Here is a 20,185-nt window from a genome sequence, read left to right on the forward strand (position 1 = left end):
ACTCGTGGCTGCAGCGTCGCGGTCGCGAAGTGGGGCCGAGGCAGTTCCAGATAAGTTTTATAGCCTGACGATAATTTATGGATTTGTAGTTTTAGCTTGACGATGTCCACTATGGACAAACGGCAGTTACTGTTATTCTGAAGAAGGATGGGTTATCCCGACTGAAGACTAGGTTAATTCTAGCTAAACGGTGCATCTGAGGCTGTTGATTATTAAAATTAACTTTAATTCTAGCTCGGTGAACAACGATTCCGTGGATTACTTTCAAGCAAACTTGCACGGAATGCATCTAGAAGGCTGTGATATATACTCTTTCGTTTTATAGATCATCTGTGACTCTCCAGAACGAGATTTTCACTCTGCAGCGGAATGTGCACTGATATGAAAATTCCTGGCAGGTCAAAACTGTGTTCCGGACCGAGACTCGAACTCGGGACCTTTCGAGTCTGGAAACATCCCCCAGGCTGTTGGCTAAGCCATGTCTCCTCATATCCGTTCTTCCAGGAGTGCTAGTTCTACATGGTTCGCAGAAGAGCTTCTGTGAGGTTTGGAAGGTAGGATACGAGGTACTGGCGGAATTAGAGCTGTGAAGACGGGGCGTGAGTCGTGTTTGGGTAGCTCACTTGGTGGAGCACTTGCTCACCGAAGGCAAAGGTCCCGAGTTCGAGTCTCGGTCCGGCACACAGTTTTAATCTAAAAAATGGCTCTGACCACTATGGGACTCAACTTCTGAGGTCATCAGTCCCCTAGAACTTAGAACTACTTAAACCTAACTAACCTAAGGACACCACACACATCCATGCCCGAGGCAGGATTCGAACCTGCGACCGTAGCGGTCTCGCGGTTCCAGACTGTAGCGCCTAGAACCGCACGGCCACTCCGGCCGGCTACAATTTTAATCTGCTAGGAAGTTTCATCTGTAACTCTGTTCCCGTATCTTATTAATAATAACAAACCAGCTACTTTGTTTGTGAAGAAGCAATGCCCTGAAACCACATTTCATCTGCTACAATTGTCAGAGTTGCAACTTAGGATGCAGTTCGTAGGGAGGACGAAGGTATTAGAGAGAATGGGCTTTAAGACAGGAAATTTCACTCAAGACATCTTGAGAAAATATAGATTTACAGCGCCACTCTGCAGCTGAAAAGCCAGTTGCAGACCTGGTAAAGGAAAGAAGGCAGAAAACAAGAAACCAGATGAGTAGTATTGAAGGGAAAGAGGACGCCGAGTAGAAATTTGTAGCCTTCTGAAGAGGTGACATGAAAAAACGTTAGGTTGAACTTTAAATTTCGTTTCCTGAAAATTTCGTTTTTTTACGTTTCAGTACCTTTTTCTCAGAATCTATGATGGCTTGAGTTACTAAATTTTGTACATTTATTTCTATAAACGCCATAAACATTGTCTCAAGAGTAAATTCTTGAAATTTTGCAAGAATTTTGTATTACACTTACAGAATTGTAGCTAAAATTGTTACTAAAATTCTCCTATTCAATATATTCAGAAAATCTCATGAGTTATGAAAAGAGATTAAACAGAGAAAATTTTGTAAAAATGTTTTGAGTACTTTCTGAGAAAAAGGTATTTTACGAAAACAAAATTTTTACTTCCTATAAAAATATATAAAATCAAGGGAACTTAACAGTAAATGTGCTAATTTCATGTAAAACATGGTACAAAATTTCGTTTCCATATCTTCAAAATCGTGTATTGGTGCATCTTTTAAATAGTGTTTGTTTCTCATGAGCGTGTCCCCCTTTACTCCACAAGCTCAATTTTTCAAAGGAAAGACGCTGCTGTGCGCGAAGAAGACAATCTTTCTAGGTAAGCGACTCGATTACCGCTCGCCGGTAATGAAAGGACACTACCCACTCTGCCTGGTAAACGCTGTGTATACGTAAAAGATTAACTTATTTTTCTTTGCAGTACATCAAGCCACTGTAACAGTGTCACAGATCATGGAAAATTTCATTACATTAAGTAAATATTAATTATAACTGACAACAATAATAGTGCAATGGCTGTACAAGTCACGTTTTCTCAATGACACCTTTGTTTCTGGTGAACGCTGAGCGTCGAGAATGTGTTCTAAGTCAATTGGTTAGGAATTTTTAGTCATTCACAGGGTGGAGAGACTACTCGGCTGGCGAGCACTAGGTAACAGTGCAATCTGCTACAAGTTCGACATTGCGATTTCGAAAAGCGTATAGTTTTCACCATAAATTTTACGAAATGTAATGTGTCATTTGACCAGGTGCACAGATGGATTAAAAATATGATTACATAGACATCCTTAATGTGGATTTGGAAACGCTGCTGTTATATCTATGTACACAGGGTGTCCCAAGAAGAATGATCAGTATTCACAAATATGACAGGATCGATCATCCAAAGCAAAAACGTCTAGAAAACGTGGTTTCTAAAATGCCTACCTGAATAGCTAAGAGCATTTCCTCATCTTCGGTACTGAGGAACAAATCTCTTGTAGTGCAAGCTCTTTCTTTCCTGTATTTTAAGCTGTGTGCACTTGTTCAGTAGAAGAGATGCGTTTCAAAAAAGCGAAGAAGAACAGGGGCTCATAGCTCCTAAGGCATGCAATTTGGAGCCCATGTTTACTGGATTTCGTTTCCTAATTTTGTCCCATACTACCTCTTCTTAGAAACATGAACAGCAAAGAGCTTGCTTTGTTTCACATTATCGATGATGAAGAAGTGCTAATAACCCTAAGGTAAGCATTTTAGAGCCCATGTTTACTAGATATTTTGCTTCGAATAATCTTTCCTCTGATATCCCTGAATACTGACCGTTCCTCCTGGAACATCCCGTAGATTCTCCGAGTTATATGCTATTTTCTTTCTTTCCTCAACTATAGATACACTAGATGGAGAGGCTTTCTTCTCTTCTAGTGAGGCCTGGCACGAAGCCGGCGTTCCAAAACATCCCAAAGGTGTTCAGTAGGATTCACGTTAGGACTCTGTGCAGGCCAGTCCATTACAGGGATGTTATTGTCGTGTAACGACTCCGCCACAGGCCTTGCATTATGAACAGGTGCTCGATCGTGTAGAAAGATGCAATCGCCATCCCCAAATTGCTCTTCAACAGTGGGAAGCAAGAAGGTGCTTAAAACATCAATGTAGGCCTGTGCTGTGATAGCGCCATGCAAAACAACAAGGGGTACAAGCCCCTCCATGAAAAGCACGACCACACCATAACTCCACCGCCTCCGAATTTTACTGTTGACACAACACGGGCTGGCAGATGACGTTCATCGGGCATTCGCCATTCACACACCATGCCATCGGATCGCCACATTGTGTACCGTGATTCGTCACTTCACACAAAGTTATTCCACTGTTCAGTCGTCCAATGTTTACGCTCCTTACACCAAGCGAGGCGTCGTTTGGCATTTACCGTCGTGATGTGTGGCTTATCAGCAGCCGCTCGACCATGAAATATAAAGTTTTCTCTCCTCACGCCTAAGTGTCATAATACTTGCAGTGGATCCCGATGCAGTTGGAGTTCCTGTGTGATAGTCTGGATAGATATCTGCCTATTTCACATTACGACCCTCTTCAACAGTCGGCGGTCTCTGTCAGTCAAAAACGAAGTCGGCCTGTACGCTTTAGTGCTGTATGTGTCCCTTCACGTTTCCACATCGGAAGCAGTAGACTAGGTATGTTTAGGAGAGTGGAAATCTCGCGTACAGACGTATGACACAAATGACACCCAATTACCTGACCACGTTTGAAGTCTGTGAGTTCCGCGGAGCGCCCCGTTCTGCTCTGTCACGATGTCTAATTACTACTGAGGTCGCTGACATGGAGTACCTGGCAGTAGGTGGCAGCACAATGCACCTAATATGAAAAACATATGTTTTGAGGGTTGTCCGGATACTGCGAGCGAGGACTGTAACAAAACATTTCATCAAAAACTAAATACGCCGTAAGACTGTCAGTTATAGTCAGATCTGCTTAATAGATACCTACAGCATATATCCTTATTAACACTATGATCTAATAATATTGTTTTGTGTGATGAACATTTCTTACCTAAGGGAGAAGTTTGCTGTTCATCGCCGGCCGAAGTGGCCGTGCGGTTAAAGGCGCTGTAGTCTGGAACCGCAAGACCGCTACGGTCGCAGGTTCGAATCCTGCCTCGGGCATGGATGTTTGTGATGTCCTTAGGTTAGTTAGGTTTAACTAGTTCTAAGTTCTAGGGGACTAATGACCTCAGCAGTTGAGTCCCATAGTGCTCAGAGCCATTTGAACCATTTTTTGCTGTTCATCTTAAGCTATAGGAAATTAACTGAATGAAAATGAGCAACATATGTTAATTTATTGATTGATATATTTTAAAAAGATGGCTAACACTTATAGTAAAAGTAACTGGATCCAGCCTTTTCATAAGATACAGTTACGCATACCAATTTTAGTTTTCAGCAGAATTTAGAAATATCTAAATCGTTAACTCTTTCTTCTTGGTGTACGGCATTTATCGTTGAAGTTAAATCTATTGCTAGAGAATTGTATGAAGTACGTCTGCCCCAAAACTAAGTAACAGACGCAGTAGTTTATAAGGAAACGCTTTTCAGCAGACTGCACACTATTTTTTAAATTTTATTCCTACACCCATTCGCGTTTCGCCTTGTTAACAGCGCACCTTCAATGGGTGCCATCTTCAAGAAATGTAAATGTACGGTATTGTTGACTGGGATATCCCACGCAGTGGGTTCAGCTGCTTGTGAAAATGGTGTTCTTCCTCCGCATAGGCCGCAGCCAGAGCGCTATTTGTACATGTGGGGAAAATGGATTCCCAGAACACATACTTTTTCACTGTCGCCGATACAGAGCAGCACACCAGACACCATCGCCGTACGACAATGACCTGATACGAGTAATAAGAGACAAAGACGAGTGGGAGATGATAAATAAAATAGCTAGTGATGTCTCAAGGACATTACATGACGAATATAGACAGACACGGCCATGTAGTAGAACACTGCAACCCCTCACGAAACATGTAAGACAGCGGTTCCAATTCGTACACCATCATAGACAGCAGTTCCGAAACACAGATTCACTCAAACAACGAACACTTTCACTAATACGTACCCCAGACAACCTTATATAACATCTAGAACAATTAAACTGTATTAAAATATGCAGTGTACTGAAATCAGCCCTGTAAACCTGTTCTAGCTTGTGTATAAGCAGCAGGCATATCCATGCTGCGGTCATTATACCGCTGTTGGCATGTAACACTTGTAACTGAACACCTAGTATATAAGCAACATAACAGGTAAAATTCAAGGCACGTAATATAGGAACTGAAGGTTAATTAATAGCCCCAAGAAATAACATACTTTACACACAAACACCATTGCACTTTCCACAATGTACATAATGGTCATAGTGTTTTTGTAGATAGTATTTAGAAACATTAATCCGTAAATTAAACTAACGAACCGTAACGAACCGGTACTGCAAGACTCGAAGTAGTTCCGATGCTATCAGACGAGGCTGGCTCAGATATGGTAACATTTCTGTCTTTCCAGAATGAGATTTTCACTCTGCAGCGGAGTGTGCGCTGATATGAAACTTCCTGGCAGATTAAAACTCTGTGCCGGACCGAGACTCGAACTCGGTTTGGAAAGTAGGAGAGAGGTACTGGCAGAAGTAAAGCTATGAGGACGGGGCGTGTGTCGTGCTTGGGTAGCTCAGATGGTAGAGCACTTTCCCGCGAAAGGCAAAGGTCCCGAGTTCGAGTCTCGGTCCGGCACACAGTTTTAATCTGCCAGAAAGTTTCATTTCTCTCTTTCTTTCTATCCAAGTCTTTCCGATCATCTATCATCATATCTCCTTAAAATCTGAATATTTTTTGTGTTTTTTCTTTCTGTTTCAAGTGCATTTTTAATTTATTATTACTTCCATTGTAATTGCTCAAAACAATAACTACTGCTACCACAATGGACTCGCATTCGGGAGGACGACGGTTCAATCCCGCGTCTGGTCATCCTGATTTAGGTTTTCCGTGATTTCCCTAAATCGCTCCAGGCAAATGCCGAGCCGCGCGGGATTAGCCGAGCGGTCTCAGGCGCTGCAGTCATGGACTGTGCGGCTGGTCCCGGCGAAGGTTCGAGTCCTCCCTCGGGCATGGGTGTGTGTGATTGTCCTTAGGATAATTTAGGTTAAGTAGGGTGTAAGCTCAGGGACTGATGACCTTAGCAGTTAAGTCCCATAAGATTTCACACACATTAGAACATTTGCAAATGCCGGGATGGTTCCTTTGACAGGGCACCGCCGACTTCCTTCCCCGTCCTTCCCTAATCCGATGAGACCGATGACCTCACTGTCTGTCTCCATTCCCAAACATCCGAACCCACAGTAATTACTGTTTGTAACATGGAATACATTTTGTAAACTACAAGAAAAGCTGTAAAATGAACGACCTGTTATAAAACGTAAGGCATCAGGTCTCCAAATGAGCAATAAATCAAATCAAATCTTCCGCCGCTCAAATTGGCCTCTTTCTCTGTGGATAAGTGAGAATTGAGTTGCATGTGCTTTCGTCGAGTGTTCACGAGTGTAAAGCAGGCGTGTATGGCACAGCGTTATGTTCGTGTTGTATGGTGGAGATGAGTGATGAGAGATCGTAACACGTAGTGCCGGCACACAGGATACTGCTCTCGAATGGCACCAATGGGTCCGCCGGGCTTAACGTCAAAATAAGTCGGACGGATCAACATCAACAGTGTCACCTCACTCCATGAGAAACTGCCGAGAGGTTCGGAGTTCAATCCAAGACGTTGGGGTCGCCGGCCGGTATGGCCGAGCGGTTCTAGGCGCTTCAGTCTGGAACCGCGCGACCGCTACGGTCGCAGGTTCGAATCCTGCCTCGGGCATGGATGTGTGTGATGTCCTTAGGTTAGTTAGGTTTAAGTAGTGCTAAGTTCTAGGGGATTGATGACTTCAGATGTTAAGTCCCATAGTGATCAGAGCCAAGGCGTTGGGGGAAAGATTGATGGTAATGAACTTTGCACCACCACCACTTGCTGACCACATACTGACAGTAAAAATATCATCCACAACCAGACTCGAATCGACTTACCTCCGAGTACAGCTCCACCACACAGACCTGCGTTAGCGCCCTCGGCTAGGAAAATGAGTTGGTGCCTTCTTAAAATGTCAAAGCGCGCCTGGTCGTATAAATAAAATAAGAAAAGTTAATCTTCTGAACCAGAAAAGACCCTTTCTTATAAAGTACTGCAATTGTATCGGTAAACATGCGACAGCATGCGTACCTAACGAGTTCCAAAACGCCGCGCATAAGAACGGGGTTTTTCGGTGCTCGTGCCTCGGGTTCTATTGGTGATAAAATGTAGGGTCAAGAGTTTTGGTAGCCCTTGGGGTACGGACTATTTGTACCCAACAGAAGGACCGTCGTAAAGTCACTATCTTACAGCACAGGGTCAAAGTTTGAATGTTACACACTCCCTCCTGCTTACGCAAAAGGAGCAAATTGGTTGGTTCGTTTTGTATTTCATGTGCTATAGGGTGACGTTGACGGGAATTATGGAAGCGCCATTAGTTCATGGCTAGTTCCAAAAAAGCGTTGTTTTTTCTTACCATATTTTCGCTGTCACCAGCGGACCAAACCCAGCCGAGGATTCCAAGACAGCCATGCGTAGCAGATAGCTGAAATTTCTACTATTTATTCCTAAGATCCCGATATCGATCAGCTTCGAAAATTTTCTTCATATCTTTATCAGTTTCCAAGATACAGAGGTTCAGAGTTAACATACTTCCACGAGTAAAACCAGGTATGAGGTGAAACCCAAATAATAAATAGGCACAGCAAATTGTTCAAGTTGTAACGGTATATTATCTAGGCACTTATCTATCGATGTCGAATAACCTTATAAAGTTTCATCATATCTTTGTCCGTTTTCGTGATACAGAGGTTCAAAGTTACACTACCTGTACACGTAAAATACGCACTTGAAATCCGGTGTGAGGCGACAACGTAGTTTATAACGTGACCTGTTGTTGTTGATGTGGTCTTCAGTCCTGAGACTGGTTTGATGCAGCTCTCCATGCTACTCTATCCTGTGCAAGCTTCTTCATCTCCCAGGAACTACTGCAACCTACATCCTTCTGATTCTGCTTAGTGTATTCATCCCTTGGTCTTCCTCTACGATTTTTACCCTCCACGCTGCCCTCCAATGCTAAATTTGTGATCCCTTGATGCCTCAGAACATGCCCTACCAACCGGTCCCTTCTTCTTGTCTAATTGTGCCACAAACTCCTCTTCTCCCCAATTGTATTCAATACTTCATGATTAGTTATGTGATCTACCCATGTAATCCTCAGCATTCTTCTGTAGCACCACATTTCGAAAGCTTCTTTTCTCTTCTTGTCCAAACTATTTATCGTCCATGTTTCACTTCCATACATGGCTACACCCCAGACAAATACTTTCAGAAGCGACTTCCTGACATTTAAATCTATACTCGATGTTAACAAATTCCTCTTCTTCAGAAACGCTTTTCTTGCCATTGCCAGTCTACATTTTATATCTTCTCTACTTCCACCATCATCTGTTATTTTGCTCCCCAAATGGCAAAACTCCTTTACTACTTTAAGTGTCTCATTTTCTAATCTAGTTCCCTCAGCATCACCCGACTTAATTCGACTACATTCCATTATCCTGTTGATGTTCATCTTATATCCTCCTTTCAAGACACTGTCCATTCCGTTCAACTGCTCTTCCAAGTCCTTTGCTGTCTCTGACAGAATTACAATGTCATCGGCGAACCTCAAAGTTTTTATTTCTTCTCCATGGATTTTAATACCTACTCCAAATTTTTCTTTTGTTTCCTTTACTGCTTGCTCAATATACACATTGAATAACATCGGGGAGAGTCTACAACCCTGTCTCACTCCCTTCCCAACCACTCCTTCCCTTTCATGTCCCTCGACTCTTATAACTGCCACCTGGTTTCTGTACAAATTGTAAATACCCTTTCGTTCCCTTTTTTTTTAACCCTGCCACCTTCAAAATTTGAAAGATAGTATTCCAGTCAACATTGTCAAAAGATTTCTCTACGTCTACAAATGATCGTAGGTTTGCCTTTCCTTAATCTTTCTTCTAAGATAAGTCGTAGGGTCAGTATTGCCTGACGTGTTCCAACATTTCTACGGAATCCAAACTGATCTTTCCCGAGGTCGGCTTCTACTAGTTTTTCCATTCGTCTGTAAAGAATTTGCGTTAGTATTTTGCAGCCGTGACTTATTAAACTGATAGTTCGGTAATTTTCACATCTGTCAACACCTGCTTTATTTGGGATTGGAATTATTATATTCTTCTTGAAGTCTGAGGGAATTTCGCCTGTCTCATACATCTTGCTCACCAGATGGTAGAGTTTTGTCAGGACTGGCTCTCCCAATGCTGTCAGTAGTTCTAATGGAATGTTGTCTACTCCCGGCGCCTTGTTTCGACTCACGTCTTTTAGTGCTCTGTCAAACTCTTCACACAGTATCGTATCTCCCATTTGACCTTCATCTACATCCTCTTCCATTTCCGTAATATTGTCCTCAAGTACATCGCCCTTGAATAGACCCTCTATATTCTCCTTCCACCTTTCTGCTTTCCCTTCTTTGCTTAGAACTAGGTTTCCATCTGAGCTCTTGATATTCATACAAGTGGTTGTCTTTTCTCCAAAGGTCTCTTTAATTTTCCTGTAGGCAGTATCTATCTTACCCCTAGTGAGAAAAGCCTGTACATCCTTACATTTGTCCTCTAGCCATCCCTGCTTAGCAGTTTCGCACTTCCTGTCGATCTCATTTTTGAGACGTTTGTATTCCTTTTTGCCTGCTTCATTTACTGCATTTTTATATCTTCTCCTTTCATCAATTAAATTCAATATTTCTTCTGTTACCCAAGGATTTCTACCAGCCCTTGTCTTTTTACCTACTTGATCGTCTGCTGCCTTCATTACTTTATCCCTCAAAGCTACCCATTCTTCTTCTACTGTATTTCTTTCCCCCATTCCTGTCAATTGCTCCCTTATGCTCTCCCTGAAACTCTGTACAACCTCTAGTTTAGTCAGTTTATGCAGTTCCCATCTCCTTAAATTCCCACCTTATTGCAGTTTCTTCAGTTTTAATCTACAGTTCGTAACCAATAGATTGTGGTCAGAGTCCACATCTGCCCCTGGAAATGTCTTACAATTTAAAACCTGGTTCCTAAATCTCTGTCTTACCATTATATAATCTATCTGATACCTTTTAGTATCTCCAGGGTTCTTCCATGTATACAACCTTCTTTCATGATTCTTGAACCAAGTGTTAGCTATGATTAATTTATGCTCTGTGCAAAATTCTACCAGATGGCTTCCTCTTTCATTTCTTACCCCCAATTCGTATTCACCTACTATGTCTCCTTCTTCCCTTTTCCTACTCTCGAATTCCAGTCACCCATGGCTATTAAATTTTCGTCTCCCTTCACTACCTGAATAATTTCTTTTATCTCATCATACATTTCATCAATTTCTTCATCATCTGCAGAGCTAGTTGGCATATAAACTTGTACTACTGTAGTAGGCGTGGGCTTCGTGTCTGTCTTGGCTTCAATAATGCGTTCACTATGCTGTTTGTAGTAGCTTACCCGCACTCCAGTTTTTTATTCATTATTAAACCTACTCCTGCATTACCCCTATTTGATTTTGTATTTATAACCCTGTATTCACCTGACCAAAAGTCTTGTTCCTCCTGCCACCGAACTTCACCAGTTCCCACTATATCTAACTTTAACCTATCCATTTCCCTTTTTAAATTTTCTAATCTACCTGCCCGATTAAGGGATCTGACATTCCACGCTCCGATCAGTAGAACGCCAGTTTTCTTTCTCCTGATAACGACGTCCTCCTGAGTAGTCCCCGCCCGGAGATCCGAATGGGGGACTATTTTACCTCCGGAATATTTTAGCCAAGAGGACGTCATCATCATTTAATCATACAGTAAAGCTGCATGCCCTCGGGAAAAAATTTGGCTGTGACCTAGCACGGAGAAATATACCGTAAAGTGTTTTCGTTATCATCTGGAAACCCCTGTTGTAGTAATGAAGCACATGTAACATTTTATTGCTCGTAATATCCGGTCTGAGGTGTAAGATTAGTTTTGCGTTATTTCAATTTCACACAAGCAAACTAAATTTTACTGACGAACACATTTCTTTTCATATGAGTTACATTCCCAACTGCAGCAGGAAAAGGAAGGGGACCAGAGGAAAAACACTCCTATCGGAGCAAGAAAAATGCGAATTTGTTCCTGTTTATTTAAAAGACTTTCACTGAAAAGGGGGGGTACGAGCTGCCTGCACAGCACCTTCAAAAATTTTCACAAAAATGTTGTCATGCAGAAATATAGAAATATTCGCGTTTTTTTATGCTGAGAGAAGAAGATAGTGGCATTGACAAAAAGACGGAAAATAATAAATATTGGACGACAGAGACAGTCGTGTAGTAGAAAGAGCGAAGGAGACAATGGCGTACATAGTGGCAGTGTAACGTAGTTCATAGTGACAGAACAGTGCTAGGAGAAGAATGAAGGAGACATTGCCGGGGGTTGGGGGGGGGGGGGGCAGAATAAAGAGAAGGAGAAAGAGGAAGTGGGTGAGAGCCAGTGATAATGAGAGACGAATATATGAGACTGACAACGAGGAAACGAGAGATATAGTGGCCGAGAGAAGAGACAGCAGCAGTAGGAAGGAAAGAATGAGATCTTTGCAGTAAGAGAGAGAGAGAGCAAGAGGGAGACATTGGCAGAGAGTGCAGTAAGAGAGAGAGCAAGAGGGAGACAATGGCAGAGAGAGGAGAGTGTAGCAGTAGGTCAGAACGAAGGGGACTGTGGCTCTGACACAGGAGACATAACACAGAGACACAAAGAAATAATGACAATGAGTTGGGCTGAATGAGTGGGTGAGTAAGGGCAATTGGGAGTGGACTGTTATGAGCGATTTACAGCGATGGTCTAGTGTATGTGAGCGAGTTACAGTTAGGGGAGCTTGCGGGAGTTTGAGGTGAGTTGTACAAAAATAAAAGTGCGAATATGATTGATGCAAACATTTTTGGGAATATTTTTTGTGGTGCTGAGGAAGGTGTTTTAAATAAACGGTAACATATTCGCAATTTTTTGAGCTCCGATAAGCCGGCCGGAGTGACCGTGCGGTTCTAGGCGCTACAGTCTGGAACCGAGCGACCGCTACGGTCGCAGGTTCGAATCCTGCCTCGGGCATGGTTGTGTGTGATGTCCTTAGGTTAGTTAGGTTTAATTAGTTCTAAGTTCTAGGCGACTGATGACCTCAGAAGTTAAGTCGCATAGTGCTCAGAGCCATTTGAACCATTTGAGCTCCGATAGGAGGATTTTCCGCTGTTGCAAAAAAATGACCGCAGAAAGAAACTTGTCAATTGATAGACGATTCATTCACGAAAACGAGGCCGACAATGAAGTCTTATAAACACCGACTTGTTATTCCACCTCTGTCAATTACATCATCTGCCTAGTGTAGCAGGTGTAGAAGTATGAAATCGGAATTTCCCTATAGATGGTGATAGCCGCCAGTGTAGGGCCCATGAGACCGTGTCTACAGCGCCATCAGCTGTTTACTGTAACGGCTGACGATGAATATCAACACACAGTAACCCAAGTTTCATACTTCAGTATCTGTTTCAAACGCATAAACATGTTGAGTTTTGTAACTACGAGCTACGATTTGCGGACAGCATTGGTTTTCTGTTATCATTTGAAGAAAACTGCTACAGAATCGCGTAGAATGCTTGTCGAATCTTTCGGCGAACATGCTCTTAGGAAGACACAGTATTTCGACTGGTTCAAAAAATTCAAAGTGGCGATTTCGACGAGAGAGACGACGAGCGCGGGAAACCACCGAAAAAGTTCGAACACAACGAACTTTCAGCCTTATTGGATGAAGATAATACTCAAAATCAACAGGAACTAGCGGAAAGCCGTTTCTCTTCGGTTGAAAGCTATGGGAAAGGTGCGGAAAGTGGGAAAATGGGTTCCGCAGGAACTGAATGAAGGACAGCAAGCAAACCGAAGACCACTTGTGAAATGCTGCTCGCCAGATCCAAAAGAAAGTCGTTCCTCCATCGAATAGTGACAAGTGATGAAAAATGGATGCATTTTGAGAATCCTAAGCGTCGTAAATCATGGGTGAATCCAGGCAAACCATCGACTTCCACTGCAAGACCAAATCGCTTTGGAAAGAAGACTATGGTCTGTGTTTGGTGGGATGAGAAGGGTGTCATCTATTATGAGCTGCTAAAACCTGGTGAAACCGTTAACACTGAACGATATCAAAAAAATGTTCAAATGTGTGTGAAATTTTATGGGACTTAACTGCTAAGGTCATCAGTCCCTAAGCTTACACACCACTTATGCCCGAGGGAGGACTCGAACCTCTGCCGGGATCAGCCGTACAGTGAATGCTATCAACGGCAAATGATCGATGAGAATCGAGCATTACGTGAAAAACGACCGCAATACGGAAAAAGGCCACACAAAATCCTATTGCTCCATGATCACGCCCCATCACACGTTGTAAGGTGTCAGGCAAATCCAACACCTTCCATGAAAACCCTGACACGATAGCAAATCCGGCAGTATGTCACATAGATCCGAATAAATCCTGACATTAAATTAACCAAAGTAATACGATCAACGAGTGAGCAAATGGAATACCACAGACTAACACAAGAACGCCTAAATGCATGTCATACCTTCCCACCGTGAAACAGACGCAGTTCCGAGGGGAGAAATGAGAACAGAAGCCGAGAGCAGAATCGTGTAGGCTAGGAGGCCCTACGATAAGGGACGGACACCCACGTCGCCAGCTGACCGCCAAAACCACCCCCCAGCCCATGTTAAAAGATAGAGCCCTCCAGAAGAACAGTATAGATCTTATGATAACACTAAAAGGGCCACACCAGCTGCAAGTTTTAGCGTGAGACTTTTTCACGTCTCTCTGACGTAGCAAACATTAAAAACATTGCCCCACCACGAAAAGCATAACGTTTCTCATTGGATAGACAGAATTTTGTAGGTGGAGCTTACGGTTAACATTGAGACCCTGATTGGTCAGTTGAAAACACAGCCAGATAGTTTTTTTAACCAACTTCGGTAAATTGTAGTAAGGAGAAGTTGGGAGAGAGTTGCTTCTGAGACGGCGAGGTGCGTGGAACTGTGCCGCCCGTCGCCCCCTGACGCTGCCTAAACACCGACAAGGTAATGAATGCACGCGATGCCGCATTTTTGAGCGCATAAGGCTTCACTCAGAACTGCAGAAGTCTCATCTGTTACATCCCCTTTTTGTGTAATACTAGTGTCGATCGTCAATTAAAGCTCACGGTATTCACATTTGCTATGTAAGTTAAAAGCTGAAACGCAATGATTTTTCTGTTATATAATCATTGAGAAGCCACATCAGCCACTGTAATTTACGACAAGTTAAATAACTAATTAAAGATAATTGAGGGTCACTGTAGACCATTTTGATAGTTTTCTCTTTTGTGAAACTTAATTTAAACCTAGATTATAGATGTGATATGGCATAGGTCATCCTTCGATTCATTGTAGAACTTGGAAACCCATTCAGGGAATATTCGTTCACATGTTTGTTGAACGCAGTTGGTTTTTATCATCCTGTATTAAAACATTTCCTTTTATCAATAGTGCAATTTATAAACAATGTTTTGTGAGTAGAATAAAATTTCCAATGGTAAACTTAACTGCTTTTTCGACTTTATTTTACCAGCTAACTAAAAATAGGAAAGCCTTGAACCCCTTCCACTAAATTTAGTTAGTATTAAGATTCTTTTACAGGGAGTGCAGTGGAGCCGACGCCGAAATCATTAAGTATTTGATTATATCATCGCTAGTCTCACTGAACTCTTCTGAAATCTACATGTCATGTGTGGTCTCGCGTCTCCTTACCAGCAACAGGTCCCAGGTTCAAACTAGTCACCTCCCTAAAAAACACTCTCAGAGCGTCGTTGCGCGAAAGTGGTTGGGAGACACGACTTAGAACAGACACCACTCAGAATGTTAGAACATAGCAAAACGGGTCAGGAAAACGATCGAGGCGTTCAGTTGAGAAATACTAGGGCATGCAGCTTGTTCTCCAGATTTGGCTCCGTCCGATTATCATCTATTTGCATCACCGGGACACGCTCTCGCTGAGCAACGCTTTAATTCCTATAAAAATGTACAAAAATGGCTCGCTGGCTGGTTCGCCTGAAAAGAAGAACTGTTTTTTTGGCGTGGAATTCATAGCCTACCGGAGATTTGGGAGAAATGTATAAATAGCAATGGAAATTATTTTGAATAAAATATTGTTTATCAGTTTCAAACAGCAGACGTGTAATTATTGCAACCAAATTCCGGTTACATACCTCTACACCTGGTAAATTTATGAATACTATTCCCGAAGTAAGAATCGCACGTTAATCGTATGTTTCACGTAGGAGGCAACTTCCGACGTTCGTCGCGATGGCTCTTGTCGATGAACCGAAAGTCCCCGCTTTTTCCGCTGCTGGAAGACGACGAGACCAGTTAGAAGTGTACTTCCGGGAGCAGGGCAGCCCTTTATCTACGTGGGTGAAACGCGGACGTCGCAGCGCGCCAGACTGATAGGGCAGCACGACAGCGCTCGTATCGCTGCCGGCCTGAGGACTCGTTCAGCGCTTGGCCTCGTCCACAGCGGACGGGCACTGCGCCGATGGGCATAAGAGCAGCCGAGACACTAGTTAAACATCGTTCAGCCCTCAGCGGTTCCGATGTTGCATCCCTCGGGGACTTGCGGTTCTGATCTTGAAGTTGTTTCTTCGCCTTCATCATCATTTAAGACTGATTATGCCTTTCAGCGTTCAGTCTGGAGCATAGTCCCCCTTATAAAATTCCTCCATGATCCCCTATTCAGTGCTAAAATTGCTGCATCTTCTGATGTTAAGCCTATTACTTCAAAATCATTCTTAACCGAATCCAGGTACCTTCTCCTTGGTCTACCCCGACTCCTGAACCCATGAGTCACTTGGGTAACCTTGCTTCTCCCATGCGTGTAACATGGCCCCACCATCTAAGCCTGTTCGCCCTGACTGCTACATCTATAGAGTTCAGTCCCAGTTTTTCTTTGATTTCCTCATTGAGGACACCCTCCTGCCATTGTTCCCATCTACTAGTACCTGCAATCATCCTAGCTACTTTCATATCCGTAACCTCAACCTTATTGATAAGGTAACCCGAATCCACCCAGCTTTCGCTCCCATACAACGAAGTTGGTCGAAATATTGAACGGTGCACAGATAACTTAGTCTTGGTACTGACTTCCTTCTTGCAGAAGAGAGTAGATCGTAGCTGAGCGCTCACTGCATTAGCTTTGCTACACCTCGCTTCCAGTTCTTTCACTATGTTGCCATCTTGTGAGAATATGCATCCCAAGTACTTGAAACCGTCCACCTGTTCTAACTTTGTTCCTCCTATTTGGCACTCAATCCGTTTATATCTCTTTCCCACTGACATTAATTTCGTTTTGGAGATGCTAATCTTCATACCATAGTCCTTACATTTCTGATCTAGCTCTGAAATATTACTTTGCAAACTTTCAATCGAATCTGCCATCACAACTAAGTCATCCGCATATGCGAGACTGCTTATTTTGTGTTCACATATCTTAATCTCACCCAGCCAGTCTATTGTTTTCAACATATGATCCATAAATAATATGAGAAACAGTGGAGACAGGTTGCAGCCTTGTCTTACCGCTGAAACTACTCTGAACCATGAACTCAATTTACTGTCAACTCTAACTGCTGCCTGACTATCTATGTAAAGACCTTTAATTGCTTGCAAAAGTTTGCCTCCCATTCCATAATCTCGTAGAACAGACAATAACTTCCTCCTAGGAACCCGGTCATATGCCTTTTCTAGATCTATAAAGCATAGATACAATTCCCTATTCCACTCGTAACACTTCTCCATTATTTGCCGTAAGCTAAATATCTGGTCCTGGCAACCTCTAAGAGGCCTAAACCCACACTGATTTTCATCCAATTTGTCCTCAACTAACACTCGCACCTTCCTTTCAACAATACCTGAGAAGATTTTACCCATAACGCTGATTAAAGAGCGTTGTGGGTAAAACCTTCTCAGGTAATACACTGACGGAAAAAAAATCTCTGCACCGGAGTTGTGTGACGTAAATGAATGTTGGTAGCCGTGTTTCTACATCTAAAGACGATGTCTCTTCAAATTTCTCGCCAGTCGTATAAGAGCGGCGCTAAGAGGATGCAAATAGCTTCAAATACACGCTGTAACGGCCGTGAGCGTTAGTTACCTTTGAGACTGGATCTCGTCAGTTGACGTTAGTCAAGAATGCCTTTAACGTGACAAAGACGCCATTATCAACACCTCACTGACTTTGAACGAGATCATGTAATAGGCTACTTGAAGCTGAATGTTCCTTCTGTGATACTGCAGAAAGTCTTGGCAGGAGAATAGCCACTGTACATGACTGTTGGAAGCTGTGGTCACGAGAATCTATGGTCGCAAGAAGACTGGGCCGTGGACGGCCATGTGGCGCTACAGAGATGGAAGACCATCGTGTCCGGCGTAAGGCTCAAGCGGAGGGGTCTCCAAACTTTTTAGTCCGCGGGCCACATTAACTCCTCCACGAAGTCATAAGGGCCAAGATCTACCTAGTGGAACTAAAGCACCCTAGCACTTCATGATCACCGTAATATAAGGCTGAAGGAAAGATGAAATCGCAAAAATCTAAGGTTGTGGGAATAGCTAGCACTGAAACGAACTACAATTTTTATTTAATTACATAATTTTGATTGGTGGACGTACCTGACCGAAATTCTGGCGTGTTTTATTCTGGCGAATTTCGCCGACAAAAAAGTATGTCACTGCACATTCTGTATGTATTTTACGACGTAATCAAAAGAAAGTGAAACCTCGCTTAAGAAGCATCTTCCACAGTGATTGATTACTAAGGTTAGTCGCCGAAGTGGCGTCCATTTGAAAGACTTGCACCAGACTGGTGAGTAGAATAAAATGCAAAGATTTTTTTTTACTTAAAATGTTTAGACTAGTCTGTTAACCGCTTTTTTTTTCACTATCGCACGGAGCATGGTCTGTCTGTTTATTGTGGATAGCCACAAGTTTAACCATGACCTTCTACTTTGTAAAGATAGAGCTCCGACAATGTCGAGGTATATTGGTCGCGATAGGCCTCGAAACTCAATTGTTGCCAGTATAGGTACCACCTCAAATATTTGGCGGGCCGGATACCGGGGATGACCGGGCAGCTAACGCGGGCCGGTTTGCCGGACCTCGCGGGCCGGTTTCGGACCTTTGGCCGTAGTTTGGAGACCCCTGCTCTAGCGCATCATACTGCATCTGTAGCAGCAATTTGAGCAGATGTTGGCACCACAGTGACACGACTGTTACAAATCGCTTACAGACACGATGTAGCGTTCATTCCACTCACTCCAAACCACCGCCTTTTGCGACTTCACTGATGTCAAGCGAGAGCTCTTTGGAGGGCAGGGTGGAGGTCTGTTGTGTTTTCTTGTGGAAGCTAGTTCTGCCTAGGTGCCAATGATGACCATATGTTGGTTGGGAAGAGGCCTGTTGAGCCTCCAACCTGCCTGCTTGCTTGATAAAACTGAACCTACACCTGCAGTTATGGTCTGGGGTGCGATTTCGTATGACAGCAGGAGCACTGTCGTGGTTACGTCACGCATCCTCACTGCAAATTTGTATGTCAGTCTGCTGATTCGACGTGTTGTGCTGCCATTCATGAACATCACTGCAGAGCGTGTTTTCCAACAGGGTAACGCTCGCTCACATACCGCTGTTGTAAACCAACATGCTCTACAGAGTGTCGAAATGTTGCCCTGGCCGGCTCGATCACCAGATCTGTCTCCAACAGAGGGCATATGGAACGTCATCGGACAAGCCACGGCTGCAAAATACTAACAAGAATTCTTTACACATGAATGGAAAAACGGGTAGCAGCCGACCTCGGGGAAGATCAGTTTGGATTCCGTAGAAATGTTGGAACACTTGAGGCAATACTGACCCTACGACTTATCTTAGGAGAAAGATTAAGGAAAGGCAACCTACGTTTCTAGAATTTGTAGACTTAGAGAAAGCTTTTGACAATGTTGACTGGAATACAAGGAGCGAAAGGCTATTTACAATTTGTACAGAAACCAGATGGCACTTATAAGAGTCGAGGGACATGAAAGGGAAGCAGTGGTTGGGAAGGGAGTGAGACAGGGTTGTAGCCTCTTCCCGATGTTATTCAATCTGTATATTGAGCAAGCAGTAAAGGAAACAAAAGAAAAATTCGGAGTAGGTATTAAAATCCATGGAGAAGAAATAAAAACATTGAGGTTCGCCGATGACATTGTAATTCTGTGAGAGACAGCAAAGGACCTACAAGAGCAGTTGAACGGAATGGACAGTATCTTGAAAGGAGGATGTGAGATGAACATCAACAAAAGCAAAACGAGGTTAATGGATTGTAGTCTAATTAAATCGGGTGATGCTGAGGGAATTAGATTAGGAAATGAGACACTTAAAGTAGTAAATGAGTTTTGCTATTTGGGGAGCAAAATAACTGATGATTGTGGAAGTAGAGAGGATATAAAATGTAGACTGGCAATGGCAAGGAAAGCTTTTCTGAGGAAGAGAAATTTGTTAACATCGAGTATAGATTTAAGTGTAAGGAAGTCGTTTCTGAAAGTATTTGTATGGAGTGCAGCCATGTATGGAAGTGAAACATGGACAATAAATAGTTTGGACAAGAAGAGAATAGAAGCTTTCGAAATGTGGCGCTACAGAAGAGTGCTGAAGATTAGATGAGTAGATCACATAACTAATGAGGAGGTATTGAATAGAATTGGGGAGAAGAGGAGTTTGTGGCACAACTTGACTAGAAGAAGGGATCGGTTGGTAGTACATGTTCTTGGGCAACAAGGGATCACCAATTTAACATTGGAGGCAGCGTGGAGGGTAAAAACATAGAGGGAGACCAAGAGATGAATACACTAAGCAGATTCAGAAGGATGTAGGTTGCAGTAGGTACTGGGAGATGGAGAAAC

Source organism: Schistocerca nitens, chromosome 8 (assembly GCF_023898315.1).
Source record: "Schistocerca nitens isolate TAMUIC-IGC-003100 chromosome 8, iqSchNite1.1, whole genome shotgun sequence".
Classification (NCBI taxonomy): Eukaryota; Metazoa; Arthropoda; class Insecta; order Orthoptera; family Acrididae; genus Schistocerca; species Schistocerca nitens.